This window comes from Sander vitreus, chromosome 8 (genome assembly GCF_031162955.1).
Source record: "Sander vitreus isolate 19-12246 chromosome 8, sanVit1, whole genome shotgun sequence".
Lineage (NCBI taxonomy): Eukaryota > Metazoa > Chordata > Actinopteri > Perciformes > Percidae > Sander > Sander vitreus.
The window spans coordinates 1,093,395-1,119,480 of NC_135862.1; the positions used below are offsets into that span (position 1 = coordinate 1,093,395).

Here is a 26,086-nt window from a genome sequence, read left to right on the forward strand (position 1 = left end):
TTGTCTCTTAGGTGACGTGAAATAATGACGCTGAAATCGATCTTGTGTAGCTCAAAGTAAACGAATATCTTCTGCTGCAGAGCGTGAGTCCCATATGGTCTAGCGGTCAGGATTCCTGGTTTTCACCCAGGCGGCCCGGGTTCAACTCCCGGTATGGGAACCAGCATTTGGTTTGATCAGCGATCAACATTTGGCGTCCAACGTAGAAGTGAAGACGCAGCCTCAGAGGACGCTGTGGTCCCTCAATCACTCAGACTCTTCCTGGAATGAAGCAACAAAAACTGAAAACAGCTTTAACTAAAGGCGACAAAAACGTCAAGTGGTGAAAGCCTCCCTCAGATCCTCTGTTGTTTCGGTCGTCTGGACAGATCTGGAGTTTAATGCCGATGTTTAAAGGCCCTGACACACCAACCCGATAATCGGCTGTCGGACAGTCTGGCGTTGTCGGTGACTCAAGTCTGTTTGGTGTGCTCCGTGCCGTCGTCAGTTGGAGGAGCTGTCGGCCTTCATTTGGGCCGATTTGACTTGTTGAATCGGGGATGCGGGCAGTCAGACTCAATGAGCCATCTGATTGGTGGAGAGCTAACCCGGAAATGACGAGTGGGATGAGCGTGACTAGAGTCTCTCAAAATCTGACGAAAATCTTTGTTGATCTGAAATGAACTGCACGGCCTGTTTCTCGCTTAAAATGTTTTCAGAAACACGTTACGGTGAACTATCTTAGTCCAATATGAGATTGTATTCCGAAGAAGCCGTCATTTTGAAATTTGGGAGAAGCCAGACCCACGTGACGCGTTCGTCCAATCGGCAACAATCCAGATTAGTGCTGCCCGCTGTTATGGAGACGTATTACGTCTCACACACCCGCAAAACATACGCTCAAGTCGGCGTCGCTTCCTCCGTCTTCCGCCGTCTGGTTGGTGTGTCAGGGGCTTAAGGATGAAATGTGAAATATTCTGCAAAATACTCAATAAATCAGAACATTCAAACTCCTGAATGACAGACAGAGAGAGACAGACTCAGTTTCAGTAATGTCTGTTTTCATAATATAATGAGTTGCTGTCTCTGTTGTCACACAGACTGCGCGAGGACACGTGAGACCCATATGGTCTAGCGGTCAGGATTCCCTGGTTTTTCACCCAGGCGGCCCTGGGTTCAACTCCCTGGGTATGGGAACCAGTCTTTCATTTGATCACCAATCAATGTTTGTTCTCCAACATTGGCAGAGTAATAAACATAAATATAGTTATTTCAGAAACACCAGCGCCTCGGAAGATGCCGTACGGCCGAAACTTGAAAAGTACCTACGCACAGAAATACTCACATGTATAAAACTGGGCGGAGGCCAGGTCCTGCACCTTTCCTTCATACGTCACAATCAAAAAAATGACAAAAAATCAGAAAAAAGAGACAAAAAATGTCAGAAAAAGTGACGAACATTTTGGCAAAAGTGACACAAATGTCGGAAAAAGTGACGACCATTTTGGCAAAAATGACAAAATGTCGAAAAAGTGACAAAAAAAAATCAGAAAAAAATGACACAAATGTCAGAAAAAGTGACGAAAATTTTGGCAAAAGTGACAAAATGTCGAAAAAGTGACAAAAAAATCAGAAAAAAAATGACACAAATGTCGGAAAAAGTGACACAAATTTTGGCAAAAGTGACAAAATGTCGAAAAAGTGACAAAAATATCAGAAAAAATGACAAAAATTTCGGAACAAGTGACGAACATTTTGGCAAAAGTGACACAAATGTCGAAAAAGTGACAAAAAAATCTGAAAAAATGACAAAAATTTCGGAAAAAGTGACAAAATTTTTGGCAAAAGTGACAAAATGTCAGAAAAAGTGACAAAAAAAATCAGAAAAAAATGACAAAAATGTTGGGAAAAGTGACAAAAAAAATCAGAAAAAATACACAAAATAACTCCCCAAATCCCAGAGAAAGAGATGTTTTCATAATATGGGCTCTTTAAAATACTTGTATGTTAGGTATATAATATGTGGTCTATAGGTGAAGGAGCATTGATCACTTTGAGCTAGGATAGCTGCAGCATTGTTGTGTTTGTTTGTGTTTGTAAACTGTAAACACACGTCACACGGTCGAGACGGTCGCTCGTTTATTGGACATGATGATGATGATGTCACACAGACTGGCAAGGACACGTGAGTCCCATATGGTCTATCGGTCAGGATTCCTGGTTTTCACCCAGGTGGCCCGGGTTCAACTCCCGGTATGGGAACCAGTCTTTCATTTGATCACCAATCAATGTTTGGCGAGTGACAAAATGTCGAAAAGTGACGAAGATTTTGGCAAAAGTGACACAAATGTCGGAAAAAGTGACGAAAATTTTGGCAAAAGTGACAAAAAAAATCAGAAAAAATGACAAAAATGTCGGAAAAAGTGACGAAAATTTTGGCAAAAGTGACAAAATGTTCAAAAAAGTGACAAAAAAAATCTGAAAAAATTACAAAAATTTCGCAAAAAGTGACGAACATTTTGGCAAAAGTGACACAAATGTCGGAAAAAGTGACGAAAATTTTGGCAAAAGTGACAAAATGTCGGAAAAAGTGACAAAAAAAATCAGAAAAAAAATTACAAAAATGTCGGAAAAAGTGACAAAAAAAATCAGAAAAAAAATGACAAAAATGTCGGAAAAAGTGACAAAAAAAATCAGAAAAAAAATGACAAAAATGTCGGAAAAAGTGACAAAAAAAATCAGAAAAAAATTACAAAAATGTCGGGAAAAAGTGACAAAAAAATCAGAAAAAATACACAAAATAACTCCCCAAATCCCAGAGAAAGAGATGTTTTCATAATATGGGCTCTTTAAAATACTTGTATGTTAGGTATATAATATGTGGTCTATAGGTGAAGGAGCATTGATCACTTTGAGCTAGGATAGCTGCAGCATTGTTGTGTTTGTTTGTGTTTGCTTTCACGCTGCTGTTGTCAAACGCACCAAACACTGTAAACACACGTCACACGGTCGAGACGGTCGCTCGTTTATTGGACATGATGATGATGATGTCACACAGACTGGCGAGGACACGTGAGTCCCATATGGTCTAGCGGTCAGGATTCCTGGTTTTCACCCAGGTGGCCCGGGTTCAACTCCCGGTATGGGAACCAGTCTTTCATTTGATCACCAATCAATGTTTGTTCTCCAACATTGGCAGAGTAATAAACATAAATATAGTTATTTCAGAAACACCAGCGCCTCCGGAAGATGCCGTACGGCCGAAACTTGAAAAGTACCTACGCCCAGAAATACTCACATGTATAAAACTGGGCGGAGGCCAGGTCCTGCACCTTTCCTTCATACGTCACAATCAAAAAAATGACATGAAAAAGTGACAAAAAAATCAGAAAAAAAGACAAAAATGTCAGAAAAAGTGACGACCATTTTGGCAAAAGTGACACAAATGTCGGAAAAAGTGACGAAAATTTTGGCAAAAGTGACAAAATGTCGAAAAAGTGACAAAAAAATCTGAAAAAATGAAAAAAACGTCGGAAAAAGTGACGAAAATTTTGGCAAAAGTGACAAAATGTCGAAAAAGTGACAAAAAATATCAGAAAAAAATGACACAAATGTCGGAAAAAGTGACAAAAATTTTGGCAAAAGTGACAAAATGTCGAAAAAGTGACAAAAAAAATAAGAAAAAATGACAAAAATTTCGGAAAAAGTGACGAACATTTTGGCAAAACTGACAAAAATGTCGGAAAAAGTGACGAAAATTTTGGCAAAAGTGACAAAATGTCGAAAAAGTGACAAAACAAATCAGAAAAAATGACAAAAATTTTGGCAAAAGTGACGAAAATTTTGGCAAAACTGACAAAAATGTCGGAAAAAGTGACGAAAATTTTGGCAAAAGTGACAAAATGTCGAAAAAGTGACAAAAAAAATCGGAAAAAATGAAAAAAAAATCGGAAAAAGTGACGAACATTTTGGCAAAAGTGACACAAATGTCGGAAAAAGTGACAAAAAAAATCTGGAAAAATGACAAAAATTTCGGAAAAAGTGACAAAAAAAATCTGAAAAAAATGACAAAAATGTCGGAAAAAGTGACGAAAATTTTGGCAAAAAGTGACAAAATGTCGAAAAAAGTGACAACAAAAAATCAGAAAAAAAATGACAAAAAATGTCGAAAAAGTGACAAAAAAAATCAGAAAAAATGACACAAATGTCGGAAAAAGTGACAAAAAAAATCTGAAAAAAATGACAAAAATGTCTGACTTGAGCTTCTAAAGATACCGGAAGTCATTCATTTTCAATGGAAGCTTTTCTCTCAGCTGCAAGGAGCGTTTTGGGCATTTTGGGCGTTTTGAGCGACCAGAGCGTCAATCAGAAAGTTGAAAGTGTTTACTTTATGGTAATGAGCTATGACGTGGTTCAGCTGCAAAGCGACCAGCAACCAATCGGAATATAGACGTCCTTCGTGTTGGCAGAGAAACTACCAAAACATTAGTTCAGAGAAAATGGAGGAAAAGCTCATCATGGCTGTTGCTGGGTTCCCTATAACTTACGATATGATGTGGTTTGCATATAGGGACCAAATGTGACCAAAACGGTTGTAAAGATTCTGTCATTATGTCATTATCAAAGGTTTCTCGTGTCAATGTATTGGCCGTGCAGTGGCTGCTTGTGCTTTTTCTTCATCGTGTGTTTCTGGCACCTGTGGCACAAAATGCATCGAGTGAGCAGATCACAATAGTTATTAGCTGTTGAGTCAAAGACTGAGAGGAACCAGCAGAGGGAGACACAGTACAGATAGTTTCTGCTCCTTCATTCTCCTCCTCTACATCTCAGAGGGAAATATTGGGCTTTTTACTGCAGTAAATCTATCTGATAACTATTGGCGTTTTTCCATCACATGGTACCTCCTCGCCTCGCCTCGCCTCACTGTGCATCTGTTTTCCGTTGCAGATGTTAGCTAGCTCGGCCTAAACACCAGCGTATAAACATCGGGCCACTTGAGCTTGTCAGTTCGGGAGGCTCAGGCTTTGTCCGGGCACGTACAACACGCTCGATAACACCAGCACACAAGTATAAACATCAGGCCACTTGAGCTTGTTTTCCAGTTCTGTGGAGGCTCCACGCAGAGCTTTCTCCGTAGCCTATGTAAGTGGCCTGATGTTTATACTTGTGTGCTGGTGCGTGCGTCGAGGCGGCCACGTGTGTGTGTACGTGGCTACGGAGAAAGCTCTGCCTGGAGCCTCCGCAGAACTGGAAAACAAGTTTTGGGTGCTTTCTCAAACTTTTTACACATTTTCTTCCAGTGATTTTGAAGTTTTATGGCTGTTTTTGCCAATTTTTCACCGACCTCGCCAGACTGTCAGACGGCCGATTATCGGGTAGAAAAACTGTCAAAGACAGACAGTCCGTCTGTCCAATCAGGAGGCTCCGTCCTCTGCTAGATAGGCCCTACCTTTTCCTGTTTGTTGTCGTGTTTTCCTATTTGCTGACGTGTTTTCATATTTGCTGTCGTGTCTTCCTGTTTGTTGTTGTGTTTTCCTGTTTGCTGTCGTGTTTTCCTGTTTGCTGTCGTGTTTTCCTATTTGCTGTCGTGTTTTCCTATTTGCTGTCGTGTTTTCCTGTTTGCTGTCGTGTCTTTCCTGTTTGTTGTTGTGTTTTCCTGTTTGCTGTCGTGTTTTCCTGTTTGCTGTCGTGTTTTCATGTTTGCTGTCGTGTTTTCCTATTTGCTGTCGTGTTTTCATATTTGCTGTCGTGTTTTCATGTTTGCTGTCGTGTTTTCATGTTTGTTGTCGTGTTTTCATATTTGTTGTTGTGTTTTCATATTTTCCGATGTGTTTTATTGCTGTTGTGATTTGCTCTTCAGGGCCACCGTACATTTCACTTGTTTAATTAGACTCATATCACAATAAATCAACGCTGACGCGTTCCGGCACTAAAGCCAAATGTCAAACACGGCCGAACTGAAGCTCTTTGGTCTCTTAGGTGACGACAAACAATAACGCGTGAAATCCATCTCACGTAGCTGGAAGAAGCTCATATCTTCTGCTGCAGAGCGTGAGTCCCATATGGTCTAGCGGTCAGGATTCCTGGTTTTCACCCAGGTGGCCCGGGTTCAACTCCCGGTATGGGAACTAGTCCTTCATTTGATCACCAATCAACATTTGGCGTCCATTGTAGAAGTGAAGACAGCGTCCTCAGAGGACGCTGTGGTCCCTCAATCACTCAGACTCTTCTCTGTTGGGGATCCACAGCGGGCGACACGTTTAAAAACACTGAAATGAAGTGATGTTTATTTCACACAAACGCGTCAACGTAAGCCGGAAAAAGTTACAAATGAATGTCGATAACAACAACAAAAGAGGCGAAAAGAAAGTCGACACAAACATATATAAATACAAACAATTATCTTATCAGAAAGATGAAAAAATGTTGTTTACTTCACACAAGAGCAGCTGTTTCCCCTGCTGCCATGGGAGCGTTATGAAGTGACGTCATGAAGAGGCGTCATGAAGAGAGCGTCATGAAGAGGCGTCATGAAGAGGCGTCATGAAGAGGCGTCATGAAGAGGCGTCATGAAGAGACGTCATGAAGAGAGCGTCATGAAGCGGCGTCATGAAGAGACGTCAGAAGAGGCGTCATGAAGAGGCGTCATGAAGAGGCGTCATGAAGCAGGCGTCATGAAGAGGCGTCATGAAGCAGCGTCATGAAGAGGGCGTCATGAAGCAGGCGTCATGAAGAGACGTCATGAAAGAGGCGTCATGAAGAGGCGTCATGAAGAGACGTCATGAAGAGGCGTCATGAAGCGGCGTCATGAAGAGGGCGTCATGAAGAGAGCGTCATGAAGAGGCGTCATGAAGAGACGTCATGAAGAGACGTCATGAAGAGAGCGTCATGAAGCGGCGTCATGAAGAGGCGTCATGAAGAGACGTCATGAAGAGACGTCATGAAGAGGCGTGATGAAGAGGCGTCATGAAGAGGCGTGATGAAGAGACGTCATGAAAAAGTTGTAAAGTAATGAAAATTCATGACAAAAATGTCGGAAAGAAAGTGACAAAAAAATCAGAAAAAAAATGTCATGAAAAAGTAACAAAAATTGTGGCAAAAGTGACAAGAATGTCGGAAAAAGTCACAAAAAAAATCAGAAAAAATATATGTTTTTAAATGCTGAAAAAAGTATTTTCACTTTTGCCAAAATGTTCGTCACTTTTTCGACATTTTGTCCCTTTTGTCAAAATGTTCGGCACTTTTTCCGACATTTGTGTCACTTTTGCCAAAATGTTCGGCACTTTTTCCGACATTTTTGTCATTTTTGCCAAAATTTTTGTCACTTTTTCCGACATTTTTGTCATTTTTGCCAAAATGTTCGTCACTTTTTCCGACATTTTTGTCATTTTTTCTGATTTTTTTTTGTCACTTTTTCAACATTTTGTCACTTTTGCCAACATTTTCGTCACTTTTTCCGACATTTGTGTCACTTTTGCCAAAATGTTCGTCACTTTTTCGACATTTTGTCATTTTTGCCAAAATTTTTGTCACTTTTTCCGACATTTTTGTCATTTTTCTGATTTTTTTGTCACTTTTTCCGACATTTTTGTCATTTTTGTCAACATTTTCATTACTTTTTCTAACATTTTTGTCATTTTTTTTGATTGTGACGTATGAAGGAAAGGTGCAGGACCTGGCCTCCGCCCAGTTTTATACATGTGAGTATTTCTGTGCGTAGGTACTTTTCAAGTTTCGGCTGTACGGCATCTTCCGAAGTGACAAAAATGTTGAAAAAAAACAAAAAAAAACGATTTTGTCTCGTAAGGGTAACACGAAACAAAGACGTGTGAAATCCATCTCACGTAGCTGGAAGAAGCTAATATCTTCTGCTGCAGAGCGTGAGTCCCATATGGTCTAGCGGTCAGGATTCCTGGTTTTCACCCAGGCGGCCCGGGTTCAACTCCCGGTATGGGAACCAGTCTTTGGTTCAGTCATCAAACAAGGTCTCCAACACTGGCAGAGTAATTAATGTAACAACACAGCTGCTGTTTCCTTTCATGAAAAAATGACAAAAATGTCGTTAAAAGTGACAAACATTTTGGCAAAAGTGCCAAAATGTCGAAAAAGTGACCAAAAAATCTGAAAAAAATGACACAAATGTCGGAAAAAGTGACAAACATTTTGGCAAAAGTGACAAAAAAAATCAGAAAAAATGACACAAATGTCGGAAAAAGTGACGAAAATTTTGGCAAAAGTGACAAAATGTCGAAAAAGTGACAAAAAAATCAGAAAAAAATGACACAAATGTCGGAAAAAGTGACGAAAATTTTGGCAAAATGTGACAAAATGTCAAAAAAGTGACAAAAAAAACCTGAAAAAATGACAAAAATGTCGGAAAAAGTGACGAACATTTTGGCAAAAATGACAAAAATGTCGGAAAAAGTGACAAACATTTTGGCAAAAGTGACAAAAAAAATCAGAAAAAATGACAAAAATGTCGAAAAAGTGACAAAAAAATCAGAAAAAGTGACAAAAATGTCGGAAAAAGTGACAAAAAAAATCAGAAAAAGTGACAAAAATGTCGGAAAAAGTGACAAAAATGTCGAAAAAGTGACAAAAAAATCAGAAAAAAATGACACAAATGTCGGAAAAAGTGACGAAAATTTTGGCAAAAGTGACAAAATGTCGAAAAGGTGACAAAAAAAATCCGAAAAAAATGACACAAATGTCGGAAAAAGTGACAAAAGAAACATCAAAAACATCGCCAAAGTTCAAGACAAAAACTTGGTAAAAAAAGTGACAAAGAAATTGGAAAAAGCGACGAAAAAAATCAGAAAAAATGACAAAAATGTCGGAAAAAGTGACGAACATTTTGGCAAAAGTGACACAAATGTCGGAAAAAGTGACGAAAATTTTGGCAAAAGTGACAAAAAGTTGAAAAAGTGACAAAAGAAATCAGAAAAAATGACAAAAATGTCGGAAAAAGTGAAAAAAAAAATAAAAAAAAAATGACAAAAATGTCGGGAAAAGTGACAAAAAAATCAGAAAAAATACACAAAATAACTCCCCAAATCCCAGAGAAAGAGATGTTTTCATAATATGGGCTCTTTAAAATACTTGTATGTTAGGTATATAATATGTGGTCTATAGGTGAAGGAGCATTGATCACTTTGAGCTAGGATAGCTGCAGCATTGTTGTGTTTGTTTGTGTTTGTAAAGCTGTAAACACACGTCACACGGTCGAGACGGTCGCTCGTTTATTGGACATGATGATGATGATGTCACACAGACTGGCAAGGACACGTGAGTCCCATATGGTCTAGCGGTCAGGATTCCTGGTTTTCACCCAGGTGGCCCGGGTTCAACTCCCGGTATGGGAACCAGTCTTTCATTTGATCACCAATCAATGTTTGTTCTCCAACATCAGCAGAGTAATAAACATAAATATAGTTATTTCAGAAACACCAGCGCCTCCGGAAGATGCCGTACGGCCGAAACTTGAAAAGTACCTACGCCCAGAAATACTCACATGTATAAAACTGGGCGGAGGCCAGGTCCTGCACCTTTCCTTCATACGTCACAATCAAAAAAATGACAAAAAAATCAGAAAAAAAGACAAAAATGTCAGAAAAAGTGACGACCATTTTGGCAAAAGTGACACAAATGTCGGAAAAAGTGACGAAAATTTTGGCAAAAGTGACAAAATGTCGAAAAAGTGACAAAAAAATTCTGAAAAAATGAAAAAAATGTCGGAAAAAGTGACACAAATTTTGGCAAAAGTGACAAAATGTTGAAAAAGTGACAAAAATATCAGAAAAAAATGACACAAATTTCGGAAAAAGTGACACAAATTTTGGCAAAAGTGACAAAATGTCGAAAAAGTGACAAAAAAAATCAGAAAAAATGACAAAAATTTCGCAAAAAGTGACGAACATTTTGGCAAAAGTGACACAAATGTCGGAAAAAGTGACGAAAATTTTGGCAAAAGTGACAAAATGTCGAAAAAGTGACAAAAAAAATCAGAAAAAATGACAAAAATTTCGGAAAAAGTGACGAACATTTTGGCAAAACTGACAAAAATGTCGGAAAAAGTGACGAAAATTTTGGCAAAAGTGACAAAATGTCGAAAAAGTGGCAAAAAAAATCAGAAAAAATGACAAAAAATTCGGAAAAAGTGACGAACATTTTGGCAAAAGTGACACAAATGTCGGAAAAGTGACAAAAAAAATCAGAAAAAATGACAAAAAAAATCAGAAAAATGACAAAAATGTCGGAAAAAGTGACGAAAATTTTGGCAAAAGTGACAAAATGTCGAAAAAGTGACCAAAAAAAATCAGAAAAAAATGACAAAAATGTCGAAAAAGTGACAAAAAAAATCAGAAAAAAATGACAAAAATGTCGGAAAAAGTAACGAAAATTTTGGCGAAAAAGTGACAAAAAAATCAGAAAAAAATGACAAAAATGTCCGACTTGAGCTTCTAAAGATACCGGAAGTCATTCATTTTCAATGGAAGCTTTTCTCTCAGCTGCAAGGAGCGTTTTGGGCATTTTGGGCGTTTTGAGCGACCAGAGCGTCAATCAGAAAGTTGAAAGTGTTTACTTTATGGTAATGAGCTATGACGTGGTTCAGCTGCAAACGACCAGCAACCAATCGGAATATAGACGTCCTTCGTGTTGGCAGAGAAACTACCAAAACATTAGTTCAGAGAAAATGGAGGAAAAGCTCATCATGGCTGTTGCTGGGTTCCCTATAACTTACGATATGATGTGGTTTGCATATAGGGACCAAATGTGACCAAAACGGTTGTAAAGATTCTGTCATTATGTCATTATCAAAGGTTTCTCGTGTCAATGTATTGGCCGTGCAGTGGCTGCTTGTGCTTTTTCTTCATCGTGTGTTTCTGGCACCTGTGGCACAAAATGCATCGAGTGAGCAGATCACAATAGTTATTAGCTGTTGAGTCAAAGACTGAGAGGAACCAGCAGAGGGAGACACAGTACAGATAGTTTCTGCTCCTTCATTCTCCTCCTCTACATCTCAGAGGGAAATATTGGGCTTTTTACTGCAGTAAATCTATCTGATAACTATTGGCGTTTTTCCATCACATGGTACCTCCTCGCCTCGCCTCGCCTCGCCTCGCCTCACTGTGCATCCGTTTTCCATTGCAGATGTTAGTACCGCCTCAGCGTGGCTGGTCGTTATATGCCAGCTATAAACATCAGGCCACTTGAGCTTGTTTTCCAGTTCTGTGGAGGCTCCACGCAGAGCTTTCTCCGTAGCCGATGTAAGTGGCCTGATGTTTATACTTGTGTGCTGGTGCTTTACGTCGAGCCGGCCACGTGTGTGTGTACGTGGCTACGGAGAAAGCTCTGCCTGGAGCCTCCGCAGAACTGGAAAACAAGTTTTGGGTGCTTTCTCAAACTTTTTACACATTTTCTTCCAGTGATTTTGAAGTTTTATGGTTGTTTTTGCCAATTTTTCACCGACCTCGCCAGACTGTCAGACGGCCGATTATCGGGTAGAAAAACTGTCAAAGACAGACAGTCCGTCTGTCCAATCAGGAGGCTCAGTCCTCTGCTAGATAGGCCCTACCTTTTCCTGTTTGTTGTCGTGTTTTCCTATTTGTTGTCGTGTTTTCCTATTTGCTGTCGTGTTTTCATGTTTGCTGTCGTGTTTTCCTGTTTGTTGTTGTGTTTTCCTGTTTGCTGTCGTGTTTTCCTGTTTGCTGTCGTGTCTTCCTGTTTGTTGTTGTGTTTTCCTGTTTGCTGTCGTGTTTTTCCTGTTTGCTGTCGTGTCTTCCTGTTTGTTGTCGTGTTTTCCTGTTTGCTGTCGTGTTTTCCTGTTTGCTGTCGTGTCTTCCTGTTTGTTGTCGTGTTTTCCTGTTTGCTGTCGTGTTTTCATATTTGCTGACGTGTTTTCATATTTGCTGTCGTGTTTTCCTATTTGCTGTCGTGTTTTCATATTTGTTGTCGTGTTTTCATATTTTCCGATGTGTTTTATTGCTGTTGTGATTTGCTCTTCAGGGCCACCGTACATTTCACTTGTTTAATTAGACTCATATCACAATAAATCAACGCTGACGCGTTCCGGCACTAAAGCCAAATGTCAAACACGGCCGAACTGAAGCTCTTTGGTCTCTTAGGTGACGAGAAACAAAGACGTGTGAAATCCATCTCACGTAGCTGGAAGAAGCTAATATCTTCTGCTGCAGAGCGTGAGTCCCATATGGTCTAGCGGTCAGGATTCCTGGTTTTCACCCAGGCGGCCCGGGTTCAACTCCCGGTATGGGAACCAGTCCTTCATTTGATCACCAATCAACATTTGGCGTCCAACGTAGAAGTGAAGACGCGTCCTCAGAGGACGCTGTGGTCCCTCAATCACTCAGACTCTTCTCTGTTGGGGATCCACAGCGGGCGACACGTTTAAAAACACTGAAATGAAGTGATGTTTATTTCACACAAACGCGTCAACGTAAGCCGGAAAAAGTTACAAATGAATGTCGATAACAACAACAAAAGAGACGAAAAGAAAGTCGACACAAACATATATAAATACAAACAATTATCTTATCAGAAAGATGAAAAATGTTGTTTACTTCACACAAGAGCAGCTGTTTCCCCTGCTGCCATGGGAACGTTATGAAGCGACGTCATGAAGAGACGTCATGAAGAGACGTTATGAAGAGACGTCATGAAGAGACGTCATGAAGCGACGTCATGAAGAGACGTGATGAAGAGACGTGATGAAGAGACGTCATGAAGAGACGTCATGAAGAGACGTCATGAAGCGACGTCATGAAGCGACGTCATGAAGAGACGTCATGAAGAGACGCCATGAAGAGACGCCATGAAGCGGCGTGATGAAGAGATCGTCATGAAGAGACGTCATGAAGAGACGTCATGAAGAGACGTCATGAAGCGACGTCATGAAGCGACGTCATGAAGAGACGTGATGAAGAGACGTCATGAAGCGACGTCATGAAGAGACGTCATGAAGAGACGTCATGAAGCGACGTGATGAAGAGACGTCATGAAGCGACGTCATGAAGAGACGTCATGAAGCGACGTCATGAAGAGACGTGATGAAGAGACGTGATGAAGAGACGTGATGAAGAGACGTGATGAAGAGACGCCATGAAAAAGTTGTAAAGTAATGAAAATTCTGACAAAAATGTCGGGAAAAGTGACAAAAAAATCAGAAAAAAATGTCAGAAAAAGTAACAAAAATTGTGGCAAAAGTGACAAGAATGTCGGAAAAAGTCACAAAAAAAATCAGAAAAAATATATGTTTTTAAATGCTGAAAAAGTATTTTCACTTTTGCCAAAATGTTCGCTCACTTTTTTCGACATTTTGTCCCTTTTGTCAAAATGTTCGGCACTTTTTCCGACATTTGTGTCACTTTTGCCAAAATGTTCGGCACTTTTTCCGACATTTTTGTCATTTTTGCCAAAATGTTCGTCACTTTTTCCGACATTTTTGTCATTTTTGCCAAAATGTTCGTCACTTTTTCCGAAATTTTTGTCATTTTTTCTGATTTTTTTTTGTCATTTTTTCGACATTTTGTCAACTTTTGCCAACATTTTCGTCACTTTTTCCGACATTTGTGTCACTTTTGCCAAAATGTTCGTCACTTTTTCCGACATTTTTGTCATTTTTTTTGTCACTTTTTCGACATTTTTGTCATTCTTTTTGTCACTTTTTCCGACATTTTTGTCATTTTTGCCAAAATTTTTGTCACTTTTTCCGACATTTTTGTCATTTTTTTGATTGTGACGTATGAAGGAAAGGTGCAGGACCTGGCCTCCGCCCAGTTTTATACATGTGAGTATTTCTGGGCGTAGGTACTTTCCAAGTTTCGGCCGTACGGCATCTTCCGGAGGCGCTGGTGTTTCTGAAATAACTATATTTATGTTTATTACTCTGCCAATGTTGGAGAACAAACATTGATTGGTGATCAAATGAAAGACTGGTTCCCATACCGGGAGTTGAACCCGGGCCGCCTGGGTGAAAACCAGGAATCCTGACCGCTAGACCATATGGGACTCACGTGTCCTTGCCAGTCTGTGTGACATCATCATCATCATGTCCAATAAACGAGCGACCGTCTCGACCGTGTGACGTGTGTTTACAGTTTACAAACACAAACAAACACAACAATGCTGCAGCTATCCTAGCTCAAAGTGATCAATGCTCCTTCACCTATAGACCACATATTATATACCTAACATACAAGTATTTTAAAGAGCCCATATTATGAAAACATCTCTTTCTCTGGGATTTGGGGAGTTATTTTGTGTATTTTTTCTGATTTTTTTTGTCACTTTTCCCGACATTTTTGTCATTTTTTTCTGATTTTTTTTGTCACTTTTTCCAGACATTTGTGTCACTTTTGCCAAAATGTTCGTCACTTTTTCCGAAATTTTTGTCATTTTTTCTGATTTTTTTGTCACCTTTTCCGACATATTGTCACTTTTGCCAAAATTTTCGTCACTTTTTCGTCACTGTACGTTGTAATAACATAAGGCTTGACATGTGTAATATGTCCTGTACGTTGTAATAACATAAGGCGTGATATGTGTAATATGTCCTGTATGTTGTAATAACATAAGGCTTGACATGTGTAATATGAATATATGAATCCTATGAAAAATCGAGGAAGGGATGAAGTGACCCTGCCTGGAGGAAGCCCGGGGCCCCCGTCTGGAGCCAGGCCCAGATGGAGGGCTCGTCAGCGAGCGTCTGGTGGCCGGGTTTGCCACGGAGCCCGGTCGGGCACAGCCCGAAAAAGCTACGTGGCGGACATCCCTCCATCCCATGGGCCCACCACCTGTGGGAGGAACCGCTGGGGTCGGGTGCGCTGCCACATGGGTGGCAGTGAAGGTCAGGGGCCTCGACGGACCAGACCCGGGCAGCAGAGGCTGGCTCTGGGGACGTGGAATGTCACCTCTCTGTGGGGGAAGGAGCCGGAACTTGTGCGGGAGGTGGAGCGCTACCGGTTAGATCTGGTGGGGCTTACCTCTACGCACAGTCTTGGTTCTGGAACCATACTCCTGGATAGGGGTTGGACTCTTTTCTTCTCCGGAGTTGCCCAGGGTGTGAGGCGCCGGGCGGGTGTGGGGATACTCACAAGCCCCCGGCTGAGCGCCGCTACGTTGGAGTTTAACCCGGTGGACGAGAGGGTCGCCTCCCCTACGCCTGCGGGTTGTGGGGGGGAAAACTCTGACTGTTGTTTGTGCATATGCACCAAACAAGAGTTCAGAGTATTCGGCCTTCTTGGAGACCTTGAGTGGAGTCCTGCATGGGGCTCCAGTCGGGGACTCCATAGTTCTGCTGGGGGGGACTTCAACGCGCAAGTGGGTAATGATGGAGACACATGGAGAGGCGTGATTGGGAGGAACGGCCTCCCTGATCTAAACCAGAGTGGTTGTTTGTTGTTGGACTTCTGTGCTAGTCATGGATTGTCTATAATCGAACACCATGTTCGAACATAGGGATGCTCATAAGTGTACTTGGTACCAGAGCACCCTAGGCCAAAGGTCAATGATCGATTTTATAATCGTTTCATCTGATCTGAGGCCATATGTTTTGGACACTCGGGTGAAGAGAGGGGCGGAGCTGTCAACCGATCACCATCTGGTGGTGAGTTTGGTCAGGGGGTGGGGGGAAGACTCTGGACAGACCTGGTAAGCCCAAACGGGTAGTGCGGGTAAATTGGGAACGCTCTGGAGGAGGCCCCTGTCCGACAGACTTTCAACTCACACCTCCGGGCGGAGCTTTTCATGCATCCCTGTGGAGGCTGGGGGCATTGAACCTGAATGGACAATGTTCAAAGTTTCCATTGCTGAAGCTGCGGTGAGGAGCTGTGGTCTTAGGGTCTTAGGTGCCTCAAGGGGCGGTAACCCACGAACACCGTGGTGGACACCGGTGGTCAGGGAAGCCGTCCGACTGAAGAAGGAGTCTTTCCGGGATATGTTATCCCAGACGACTCCAGAGGCAGTTGCAAGGTACCGAAGGGCCCAAAGGGCTGCAGCCTCTGCCGTGAAAGAGGCAAAGCAGCGTGTGTGGGAGAAGTTCGGAGAAGACATGGAGAAGGACTTTCGGTCGGCACCAAGGTACTTCTGGAAAACCGTTCGCCACCTCAGGAGGGGGAAGCGGGGAACCATCCAAGCTGTGTACAGTAAGGATGGGACGCTGTTGACCTCAACTGAGGAGGTAATAGGGCGGTGGAAGGAGCACTTTGAGGAACTCCTAAATCCGACTAATACGCCCTCTATGGTAGAGGCAGAGCTGGAGGATGAGGGGGATTGGCATCAATTTCCCTGGTGGAGGTTGCTGAGGTAGTTAAACAACTCCACAATGGCAAAGCCCCAGGAATTGATGAGATCCGTCCAGAAATGCTTAAAGCTCTGGGTGTGGAGGGGTTGTCTTGGTTGACACGCCTCTTCAACATTGCGTGGAAGTCTGGGACGGTGCCTAAGGAGTGGCAGACCGGGGGTGGTGGTTCCCCTTTTTAAAAAGGGGGACCAGAGGGTGTGTGCCAATTACAGGGGTATCACACTTCTCAGCCTCCCCGGTAAAGTCTACTCCAAGGTGCTGGAAAGGAGGGTTCGGTCGATAGTCGAATCTCAGGTTGAAGAGGAACAATGCGGATTCCGTCCTGGTCGTGGAACAACGGACCAGATCTTTACCCTCGCAAGGATCCTGGAGGGAGCCTGGGAGTATGCCCAACCAGTCTACATGTGTTTTGTGGATCTGGAGAAGGCGTATGACCGGGTGCCCCGGGAGATACTGTGGGAGGTGCTGGGGAGTACAGGGTGAGGGGGTCCCTTCTCAGGGCCATCCAATCTCTGTACTACCAAAGCGAGAGCTGTGTCCGGGTTCTCGGCAGTAAGTCGGACTCGTTTCAGGTGAGAGTTGGCCTCCGCCAGGGCTGCGCTTTGTCACCAATCCTGTTTGTAGTATTTATGGACAGGATATCGGCGTAGTCGGGTGGAGAGGGGTTGCAGTTCGGTGGGCTGGGGATCTCATCGCTGCTTTTTTGCAGATGATGTGGTCCTGATGGCATCATCGGCCTGTGACCTTCAGCACTCACTGGATCGGTTCGCAGCCGAGTGTGAAGCGGCTGGGATGAGGATCAGCACCTCTAAATCGGAGGCCATGGTTCTCAGCAGGAAACCGATGGAGTGCCTTCTCCAGGTAGGGAATGAGTCCTTACCCCCAAGTGAAGGAGTTCAAGTACCTTGGGGTCTTGTTCGCGAGTGAGGGGACAATGGAGCGGGAGATTGGTCGGAGAATCGGCACAGCAGGTGCGGTATTACATTCAATTTATCGCACCGTTATGACGAAAAGAGAGCTGAGCCAGAAGGCAAAGCTCTCAATCTACCGGTCAGTTTTTGTTCCTACCCTCACCTATGGTCATGAAGGCTGGGTCATGACCGAAAGAACAAGATCCAGGGTACAAGCGGCCGAAATGGGTTTCCTCAGGAGGGTAGCTGGCGTCTCCCTTAGAGAGAGGGTGAGAAGCTCAGTTATCCGTGAGGAGCTCGGAGTAGAGCCGCTGCTCCTTTGCGTCAAAAGGAGCCAGTTGAGGTGGTTCGGCCATCTGGTAAGGATGCCCCCTGGGCGCCTCCCTAGGGAGGTGTTCCAGGCACGTCCAGCTGGGAGGAGGCCTCGGGGGAGACCCAGGACTAGGTGGAGGGATTATATCTCTAACCTGGCCTGGGAACGCCTCGGGATCCCCCAGTCGGAGCTGGTTAATGTGGCCCGGGAAAGGGAAGTTTGGGGTCCCCTGCTGGAGCTGCTACCCCCGCGACCCGACCCCGGATAAGCGGATGAAGATGGATAGATGGATGGATGTGTAATATGTCCTGTACGTTGTAATAACATAAGGCGTGATATGTGTAATATTTGTGTGTAATATGTCCTGTACGTTGTAATAACATAAGGCGTGATATGTGTAATATTTGTGTGTAATATGTCCTGTACGTTGTAATAACATAAGGCTTGACATGTGTAATATATCCTGTACGTTGTAATAACATAAGGCGTGACATGTGTACTATATCCTGTACGTTGTAATAACATAAGGCGCGATATGTGTAATATTTCCTGTACGTTGTAATAACATAAGGCTCGACATGTGTAATATTTCCTGTACGTTGTAATAACATAAGGCGCGACATGTGTAATATGTCCTGTACGTTGTAATAACGTAAGGCGTGATATGTGTAATATGTCCTGTACGTTGTAATAACATAAGGCGTGACATGTGTAATATATCCTGTACGTTGTAATAACATAAGGCGTGATATGTGTAATATTTGTGTGTAATATGTCCTGTACGTTGTAATAACATAAGGCGCGACATGTGTAATATGTCCTGTACGTTGTAATAACATAAGGCGTGATATGTGTAATATATCCTGTACGTTGTAATAACATAAGGCGCGACATGTGTAATATTTCCTGTACGTTGTAATAACATAAGGCGTGACATGTGTAATATGTCCTGTACGTTGTAATAACATAAGGCGCGACATGTGTAATATTTCCTGTACGTTGTAATAACATAAGGCGTGACATGTGTAATATGTCCTGTACGTTGTAATAACATAAGGCGTTTACTCTCTCACCTTCGGAGGGTAAACTGATTTAATAGAGTGTAACAAAATCTGGGAGAAACCCATCTGGCAGCTTTTAAATAACCATCAATCAATCACTCTCTCGCGGCCCCTCTGCCCTCGGAGACCACCTCAGAGCTCCAGATCAGTTAGAACTAGAGCGTTATCTGAGCGTTATCTGAGCGTTATCTGAGCGTTATCTGAGCGTTATCTGAGCGTTATCTGAACGTTATCTGAGCGTTATCTCAGCGTTATCTGAGCGTTATCTGAGCGTTATCTGAGTGTTATCTGAGCGTTATCTGAACGTTATCTGAGCGTTATCTGAGCGTTATCTGAGTGTTATCTGAGCGTTATCTGAACGTTATCTGAGCGTTATCTAAGGGTTATCTGAGCGTTATCTGAGCGTTATCTGAACGTTATCTGAGCGTTATCTGAGCGTTATCTGAGCGTTATCTGAGCGTTATCAGAGAGTCATGAGAGTCTGAGATTTTTTTGTCACTTTTTCTGACAATTTTGTGACTTTTGCCAAAATTTTCGTCACTTTTTCCGACATTTTTGTCATTTTTTCCAAAATGTTCGTCACTTTTTCTGATTTTTGTCATTTTTTTTCTGATTTTTTTTGTCACTTTTTCGACATTTTGTCACTTTTGCCAAAATTTTCGTCACTTTTTCCGACATTTGTGTCACTTTTGCCAAAATTTGTGTCACTTTTTCTGATTTTTTTGTCACTTTTTCCGACATTTTTGCCAAAAGTTTTCATTACTTTTTCTGATTTTTTTGTCACTTTTTCATGTCATTTTTTTGATTGTGACGTATGAAGGAAAGGTGCAGGACCTGGCCTCCGCCCAGTTTTATACATGTGAGTATTTCTGTGCGTAGGTACTTTTCAAGTTTCGGCCGTACGGCATCTTCCGGAGGCGCTGGTGTTTCTGAAATAACTATATTTATGTTTATTACTCTGCCAATGTTGGAGAACAAACATTGATTGGTGATCAAATGAAAGACTGGTTCCCATACCGGGAGTTGAACCCGGGCCGCCTGGGTGAAAACCAGGAATCCTGACCGCTAGACCATATGGGACTCACGTGTCCTCGCCAGTCTGTGTGACATCATCATCATCATGTCCAATAAAGGAGCGACCGTCTCGACCGTGTGACGTGTGTTTACAGTTTACAAACACAAACAAACACAACAATGCTGCAGCTATCCTAGCTCAAAGTGATCAATGCTCCTTCACCTATAGACCACATATTATATACCTAACATACAAGTATTTTAAAGAGCCCATATTATGAAAAACATCTCTTTCTCTGGGATTTGGGAGTTATTTTTGTGTATTTTTTCTGATGTCACTTTTCCCGACATTTTTGTCATTTTTTCTGATTTTTTTTGTCACTCAGAAAAAAATCAGAAAAAAATTACAAAAATGTCGGAAAAGTGACAAAAAAATCAGAAAAAATACACAAAATAACTCCCCTTTATCAGGATTCCTGGTTTTCACCCAGGTATGGGGTTCAACTCCCGGTATGGGAACCAGTCCTTCATTTGATCACCAATCAACATTTGGCGTCCAACGTAGAAGTGAAGACGCGTCCTCAGAGGACGCTGTGGTCCCTCAATCACTCAGACTCTTCTCTGTTGGGGATTCACAGCGGGCGTACACGTTTAAAAAACACTGAAATGAAGTGATGTTTATTTCACACAAACGCGTCAACGTAAGCTGGAAAAAGTTACAAATGAATGTCGATAACAACAACAAAAGAGACGAAAAGAAAGTCGACACAAACGTAAAACATAAGTGGCAAAAAAGGTCAACGTAAGCGTTGAAAAAGCACCGGAAGAACTTACAAAGATGCCGACAACGAAAAAAACCTCAAAAGCCTCAACACTAACTATCTGTACGAGTTAAAAGTCAAAATAGTTCATGTAGACGTCAGAGTCTGGACATCGTCTCTCAGTTCTGGTTCAGGTAATATCTTCTGCTGCAAAGCATGAGTCCCATATGTCCCACTTTTTTCCCAAAAAAATCAGAAAAAGTGACGAAATTTTTGGCAAAAGTGACAAAATGTCGAAAAAGTGACAAAAAAATCAGAAAAAAATGACACAAATGTCAGAAAAAGTGACGAAAATTTTGGCAAAAAGTGACAAAATGTCGAAAAAGTGACAAAAAAAATCAGAAAAAATGACAAAAATTTCGGAAAAAGTGACGAACATTTTGGCAAAAGTGACACAAATGTCTGAAAAAGTGAAAAAAAAATCAGAAAAAATGACAAAAATGTCTGAAAAAGTGACAAAAAAATCAGAAAAAAATGACAAAAATGTCAGAAAAAGTGACGAAAATTTTGGCAAAAGTGACAAAATGTCGAAAAAGTGACAAAAAAATCAGAAAAAATGACAAAATGTCGGAAAAAGTGACAAAAAAAATCAGAAAAAAAATGACAAAATAACTCCCCAAATCCCAGAGAAAGAGATGTTTTCATAATATGGGCTCTTTAAAATACTTGTATGTTAGGTATATAATATGTGGTCTATAGGTGAAGGAGCATTGATCACTTTGAGCTAGGATAGCTGCAGCATTGTTGTGTTTGTTTGTGTTTGTAAACTGTAAACACACGTCACACGGTCGAGACGGTCGCTCGTTTATTGGACATGATGATGATGATGTCACACAGACTGGAGAGGACACGTGAGTCCCATATGGTCTAGCGGTCAGGATTCCTGGTTTTCACCCAGGTGGCCCGGGTTCAACTCCCGGTATGGGAACCAGTCCTTCATTTGATCACCAATCAATGTTTGTTCTCCAACATTGGCAGAGTAATAAACATAAATATAGTTATTTCAGAAACACCAGCGCCTCCGGAAGATGCCGTACGGCCGAAACTTGAAAAGTACCTACGCCCAGAAATACTCACATGTATAAAACTGGGCGGAGGCCAGGTCCTGCACCTTTCCTTCATACGTCACAATCAAAAAAATTACATGAAAAATTTTTCCGACATTTTTGTCATTTTTTCTGATTTTTTTTTTACTTTTTCAAAATTTTGTCACTTTTGCCAAAATTTTCGTCACTTTTTCCGACATTTGTGTCACTTTTTCTGATTTTTTTGTCACTTTTTCCGACATTTTTGTCAATTTTTCTGACATGTCGATTTTATTTAAAAAAGCTCACTTTTATGGTGTTTTTTTTATTATGTTTTCGTCGCTTTTTCCAATTTCTTTGTCACTTTTTTTAACAAGTTTTTGTCTTGAACTTTGGCGATGTTTTTGATGTTTCTTTTTGTCACTTTTTCCAATTGTTTAGGTCTAAAGGAAAAGATAAGAGTATACTAAAGGAAAAGATAAGAGTATACTAAAGGAAATGATAAGAGTATACTAAAGGAAATGATAAGAGTATACTAAAGGAAATGATAAGAGTATACTAAAGGAAAGCTTCTGTAACTCTGAATGGGGAAGCTGCTGTAGAACTACAGCAGCTGATGGTGCATTCACCTGACTGATGTGAAAGAGACAAGAAGAGCCGATGAGAAATGATGTGTTTCCTCTGCAGATGAGAGGCTGAGTTCAGCAGCATGGATCAGTGTGAGGACAGAGGAACCACTCTGAGTGGGGAACGGGACAGAGGAACCACTCTGAGTGGGGAACGGGCCAGAGGAACCACTCTGAGTGGGGAACGGGACAGAGGAACCACTCTGAGTGGAGAACGGGTCAGAGGAACCACTCTGAGTGGGGAACAGGACAGAGGAACCACTCTGAGTGGAGAACAGGACAGAGGAACCACTCTGAGTGGGGAACGGGACAGAGGAACCACTCTGAGTGGGGAACGGGGAACGGGACAGAGGAACCACTCTGAGTGGGGAACAGGACAGAGGAACCACTCTGAGTGGAGAACGGGACAGAGGAACCACTCTGAGTGGGGAACGGGACAGAGGAACCACTCTGAGTGGAGAACGGGTCAGAGGAACCACTCTGAGTGGGGAACAGGACAGAGGAACCACTCTGAGTGGAGAACAGGACAGAGGAACCACTCTGAGTGGGGAACGGGACAGAGGAACCACTCTGAGTGGGGAACGGGGAACGGGACAGAGGAACCACTCTGAGTGGGGAACAGGACAGAGGAACCACTCTGAGTGGGGAACGGGACAGAGGAACCACTCTGAGTGGAGAACGGGACAGAGGAACCACTCTGAGTGGGAGAACGGGACAGAGGAACCACTCTGAGTGGAGAACGGGACAGAGGAACCACTCTGGAGTGGAGAACAGGACAGAGGAACCACTCTGAGTGGGGAACGGGACAGAGGAACCACTCTGAGTGGAGAACGGGACAGAGGAACCACTCTGAGTGGGGAACAGGACAGAGGAACCACTCTGAGTGGAGAACAGGACAGAGGAACCACTCTGAGTGGGGAACCGGACCTCCAGACCAAAGCTCAGAGGCGAGAGGACCATCTCTAACTGTCCAGCACTCAGATCACTGCACCAACATTATTCACACCCAAACCTCTGGCTGTGTTTTATTTATAACAAACTGATTTTATCAGGATCCATCAGAGACCAGACTCTCCTGAACCAGAACCCAGCTGTGTGTCCTTCAAGAGTGACCGGTCTAAGGAGGAGCCGCTGTGGTTTAAGTTCAGGCTCCTCCAACAGCAGAGTAAGTCAGCATCAGCTTAGGGCGTAGCAGGGCAGTATGGGAACCAGTCCTTCATTTGATCACCAATCAACATTTGGCGTCCTCTGAGGACGCGTCTTCTCTTCTACGTTGGATGCCAAACATTGATTGATGATCAAATGAAGGACTGGTTCCCATACCGGGAGTTGAACCAAGGCCTCCTGGGTGAAAACCAGGAATCCTGACCGCTAGACCATATGGGACTCATGCTCTGCAGCAGAAGATATTACCTGAACCAGAACTGAGGGCGTCTCGTTCAGAATCCGATCTCATATTGTCCTAAAATAGTTCACCGTAACGTGTTTCTGGAAACATCTGAAGAGAGAAACAGGCCCCAGCTGCTGAATCTGTCTTCATTTCAGATCAGAGGTCAGTTTAGAAGATCTTCATCAGATGTTGAGAGACTCTAGTCACGCTCATCCTGCTCCCCGTTTCCTGGTCAGCGCTCTACCAATCAGATGGCTCATTGAGTCTGACTGCCCGCCCTCAGACCCAGCAAGTCAGGTCGGCCCAAATGAAGGCCGACGGCCCCTCGGACAGACGACGGCATGAACACACCGAACGCCACGCTGACCTTTTGCCACTTATGTTTTACGTTTGTGTCGACTTTCTTTTCGTCTCTTTTGTTGTTGTTATCGACATTCATTTGTAACTTTTTCCGGCTTACGTTGACGCGTTTGTGTGAAATAAACATCACTTCATTTCAGTGTTTTTAAACGTGTCGCCCGCTGTGGATCCCCAACAGAGAAGAGTCTGAGTGATTGAGGGACCACAGCGTCCTCTGAGGACGCTGTCTTCACTTTACGTCCCTCTACATCTCTCTGAGATGTAGAGGAGGAGAATGAAGGAGCAGAAACTATCTGTACTGTGTCTCCCTCTGCTGGTTCCTCTCAGTCTTTGTGTCCACAGAGCAGCAAATAATAACAACAACAGAGACAGCAACTCATTATATTATAAAAACAGACATTACTGAAACGTTAACACATGAAACTGAGTCTGTCTCTCTCTGTCTGTCATTCAGGAGTTTGAATGTTCTGATGATTTATTGAGTATTTTGCAGGATATTTGACATTTCATCCTTAAGGCTCTGACACACCAACCAGACGACCAACCGTCGGCAGTAAAGCCAGTCGGACTGATCAGTCTCCTGAGGTCCAGAAAGAGCCTCCGAACACGGCGAAGAGACGCCGACTTGAGCGTACGTTCTGCACGTGCGTGAGATGTAATACGTCTCCATAACAGCAGGCGGCGCTAATCTGGATTGTCAGGTCGGCCCAAATGAAGGCCGACGGCCCCTCGGACAGACGACGGCATGAACACACCGACCAGACTGGAGTCAGCGACCTCTCCAGACTGTCAGACGGCTGATTATCAGGTTGGTGTGTCAGAGCCTTTAGTCAAAGCTGGTTTCAGTTTTCGTTGCTTCATTCACATTTTTATGCTTTTGAGGTTTTTGAGGCTTTTGAGGTTTTTTTCGTTGTCGGCATCTTTGTAAGTTCTTCCGGTGCTTTTTTCAACGCTTACGTTGACCTTTTTTGCCACTTATGTTTTACGTTTGTGTCGACTTTCTTTTCGTCTCTTTTGTTGTTGTTATCGACATTCATTTGTAACTTTTTCCGGCTTACGTTGACGCGTTTGTGTGAAATAAACATCACTTCATTTCAGTGTTTTTAAACGTGTCGCCCGCTGTGGATCCCCAACAGAGAAGAGTCTGAGTGATTGAGGGACCACAGCGTCCTCTGAGGACGCGTCTTCACTTCTACGTTGGACGCCAAATGTTGATTGGTGATCAAATGAAGGACTGGTTCCCATACCGGGAGTTGAACCCGGGCCGCCTGGGTGAAAACCAGGAATCCTGACTGCTAGACCATATGGGACTCACGCTCTGCAGAAGAAGATATTAGCTTCTTCCAGCTACGTGAGATGGATTTCACGCGTTATTGTTTGTCGTCACCTAAGAGACCAAAGAGCTGGAAAACAAGCTCAAGTGGCCTGATGTTTATACTTGTGTGCTGGTGTGTGCATCGAGCCGGCCACGTGTGTGTGTACGTGGCTACGGAGAAAGCTCTGCGTGGAGCCTCCACAGAACTGGAAAACAAGCTCAAGTGGCCTGATGTTTATACGCTGGTGTTTGTGTTGAGCCGGCATATAACGACCAGCCACGCTGAGGCGGTACTAACATCTGCAACGGAAAACAGATGCACAGTGAGGCGAGGCGAGGCGAGGCGAGGAGAGGAGAGGAGGTACCATGTGATGGAAAAACGCCAATAGTTATCAGATAGATTTACTGCAGTAAAAAGCCCAATATTTCCCTCTGAGATGTAGAGGAGGAGAATGAAGGAGCAGAAACTATCTGTACTGTGTCTCCCTCTGCTGGTTCCTCTCAGTCTTTGACTCAACAGCTAATAACTATTGTGATCTGCTCACTCGATGCATTTTGTGCCACAGGTGCCAGAAACACACGATGAAGAAAAAGCACAAGCAGCCACTGCACGGCCAATACATTGACACGAGAAACCTTTGATAATGACATAATGACAGAATCTTTACAACCGTTTTGGTCACATTTGGTCCCTATATGCAAACCACATCATATCGTAAGTTATAGGGAACCCAGCAACAGCCATGATGAGCTTTTCCTCCATTTTCTCTGAACTAATGTTTTGGTAGTTTCTCTGCCAACACGAAGGACGTCTATATTCCGATTGGTTGCTGGTCGTTTGCAGCTGAACCACGTCATAGCTCATTACCATAAAGTAAACACTTTCAACTTTCTGATTGACGCTCTGGTCGCTCAAAACGCCCAAAATGCCCAAAACGCTCCTTGCAGCTGAG

The 26,086-nt window shown here is 42.8% G+C and overlaps 12 non-coding genes across 12 annotated transcripts; 8 read left to right on the forward strand and 4 right to left on the reverse strand.

Moving 5' to 3' along the window:
- Positions 1–88: 88 nt before the first annotated feature.
- On the forward strand, positions 89–160 carry trnae-uuc (transfer RNA glutamic acid (anticodon UUC)). Its single transcript has one exon. It is a non-coding gene; the product is annotated as a tRNA-Glu (tRNA).
- A 2,009-nt stretch (positions 161–2,169) lies between these two features.
- trnae-uuc (transfer RNA glutamic acid (anticodon UUC)) lies at positions 2,170–2,241 on the forward strand. Its single transcript has one exon. It is a non-coding gene; the product is annotated as a tRNA-Glu (tRNA).
- An 815-nt stretch (positions 2,242–3,056) lies between these two features.
- trnae-uuc (transfer RNA glutamic acid (anticodon UUC)) lies at positions 3,057–3,128 on the forward strand. The gene has a single exon. It is a non-coding gene; the product is annotated as a tRNA-Glu (tRNA).
- A 2,907-nt stretch (positions 3,129–6,035) lies between these two features.
- Positions 6,036–6,107, forward strand: trnae-uuc (transfer RNA glutamic acid (anticodon UUC)). The gene has a single exon. It is a non-coding gene; the product is annotated as a tRNA-Glu (tRNA).
- Positions 6,108–7,864: 1,757 nt separating this feature from the next.
- trnae-uuc (transfer RNA glutamic acid (anticodon UUC)) lies at positions 7,865–7,936 on the forward strand. Its single transcript has one exon. It is a non-coding gene; the product is annotated as a tRNA-Glu (tRNA).
- A 1,333-nt stretch (positions 7,937–9,269) lies between these two features.
- On the forward strand, positions 9,270–9,341 carry trnae-uuc (transfer RNA glutamic acid (anticodon UUC)). Its single transcript has one exon. It is a non-coding gene; the product is annotated as a tRNA-Glu (tRNA).
- A 2,840-nt stretch (positions 9,342–12,181) lies between these two features.
- trnae-uuc (transfer RNA glutamic acid (anticodon UUC)) lies at positions 12,182–12,253 on the forward strand. The gene has a single exon. It is a non-coding gene; the product is annotated as a tRNA-Glu (tRNA).
- A 1,679-nt stretch (positions 12,254–13,932) lies between these two features.
- On the reverse strand, positions 13,933–14,004 carry trnae-uuc (transfer RNA glutamic acid (anticodon UUC)). Its single transcript has one exon. It is a non-coding gene; the product is annotated as a tRNA-Glu (tRNA).
- Positions 14,005–19,590: 5,586 nt separating this feature from the next.
- trnae-uuc (transfer RNA glutamic acid (anticodon UUC)) lies at positions 19,591–19,662 on the reverse strand. The gene has a single exon. It is a non-coding gene; the product is annotated as a tRNA-Glu (tRNA).
- A 1,611-nt stretch (positions 19,663–21,273) lies between these two features.
- trnae-uuc (transfer RNA glutamic acid (anticodon UUC)) lies at positions 21,274–21,345 on the forward strand. Its single transcript has one exon. It is a non-coding gene; the product is annotated as a tRNA-Glu (tRNA).
- A 2,037-nt stretch (positions 21,346–23,382) lies between these two features.
- On the reverse strand, positions 23,383–23,454 carry trnae-uuc (transfer RNA glutamic acid (anticodon UUC)). Its single transcript has one exon. It is a non-coding gene; the product is annotated as a tRNA-Glu (tRNA).
- A 1,602-nt stretch (positions 23,455–25,056) lies between these two features.
- Positions 25,057–25,128, reverse strand: trnae-uuc (transfer RNA glutamic acid (anticodon UUC)). The gene has a single exon. It is a non-coding gene; the product is annotated as a tRNA-Glu (tRNA).
- Positions 25,129–26,086: the final 958 nt, after the last annotated feature.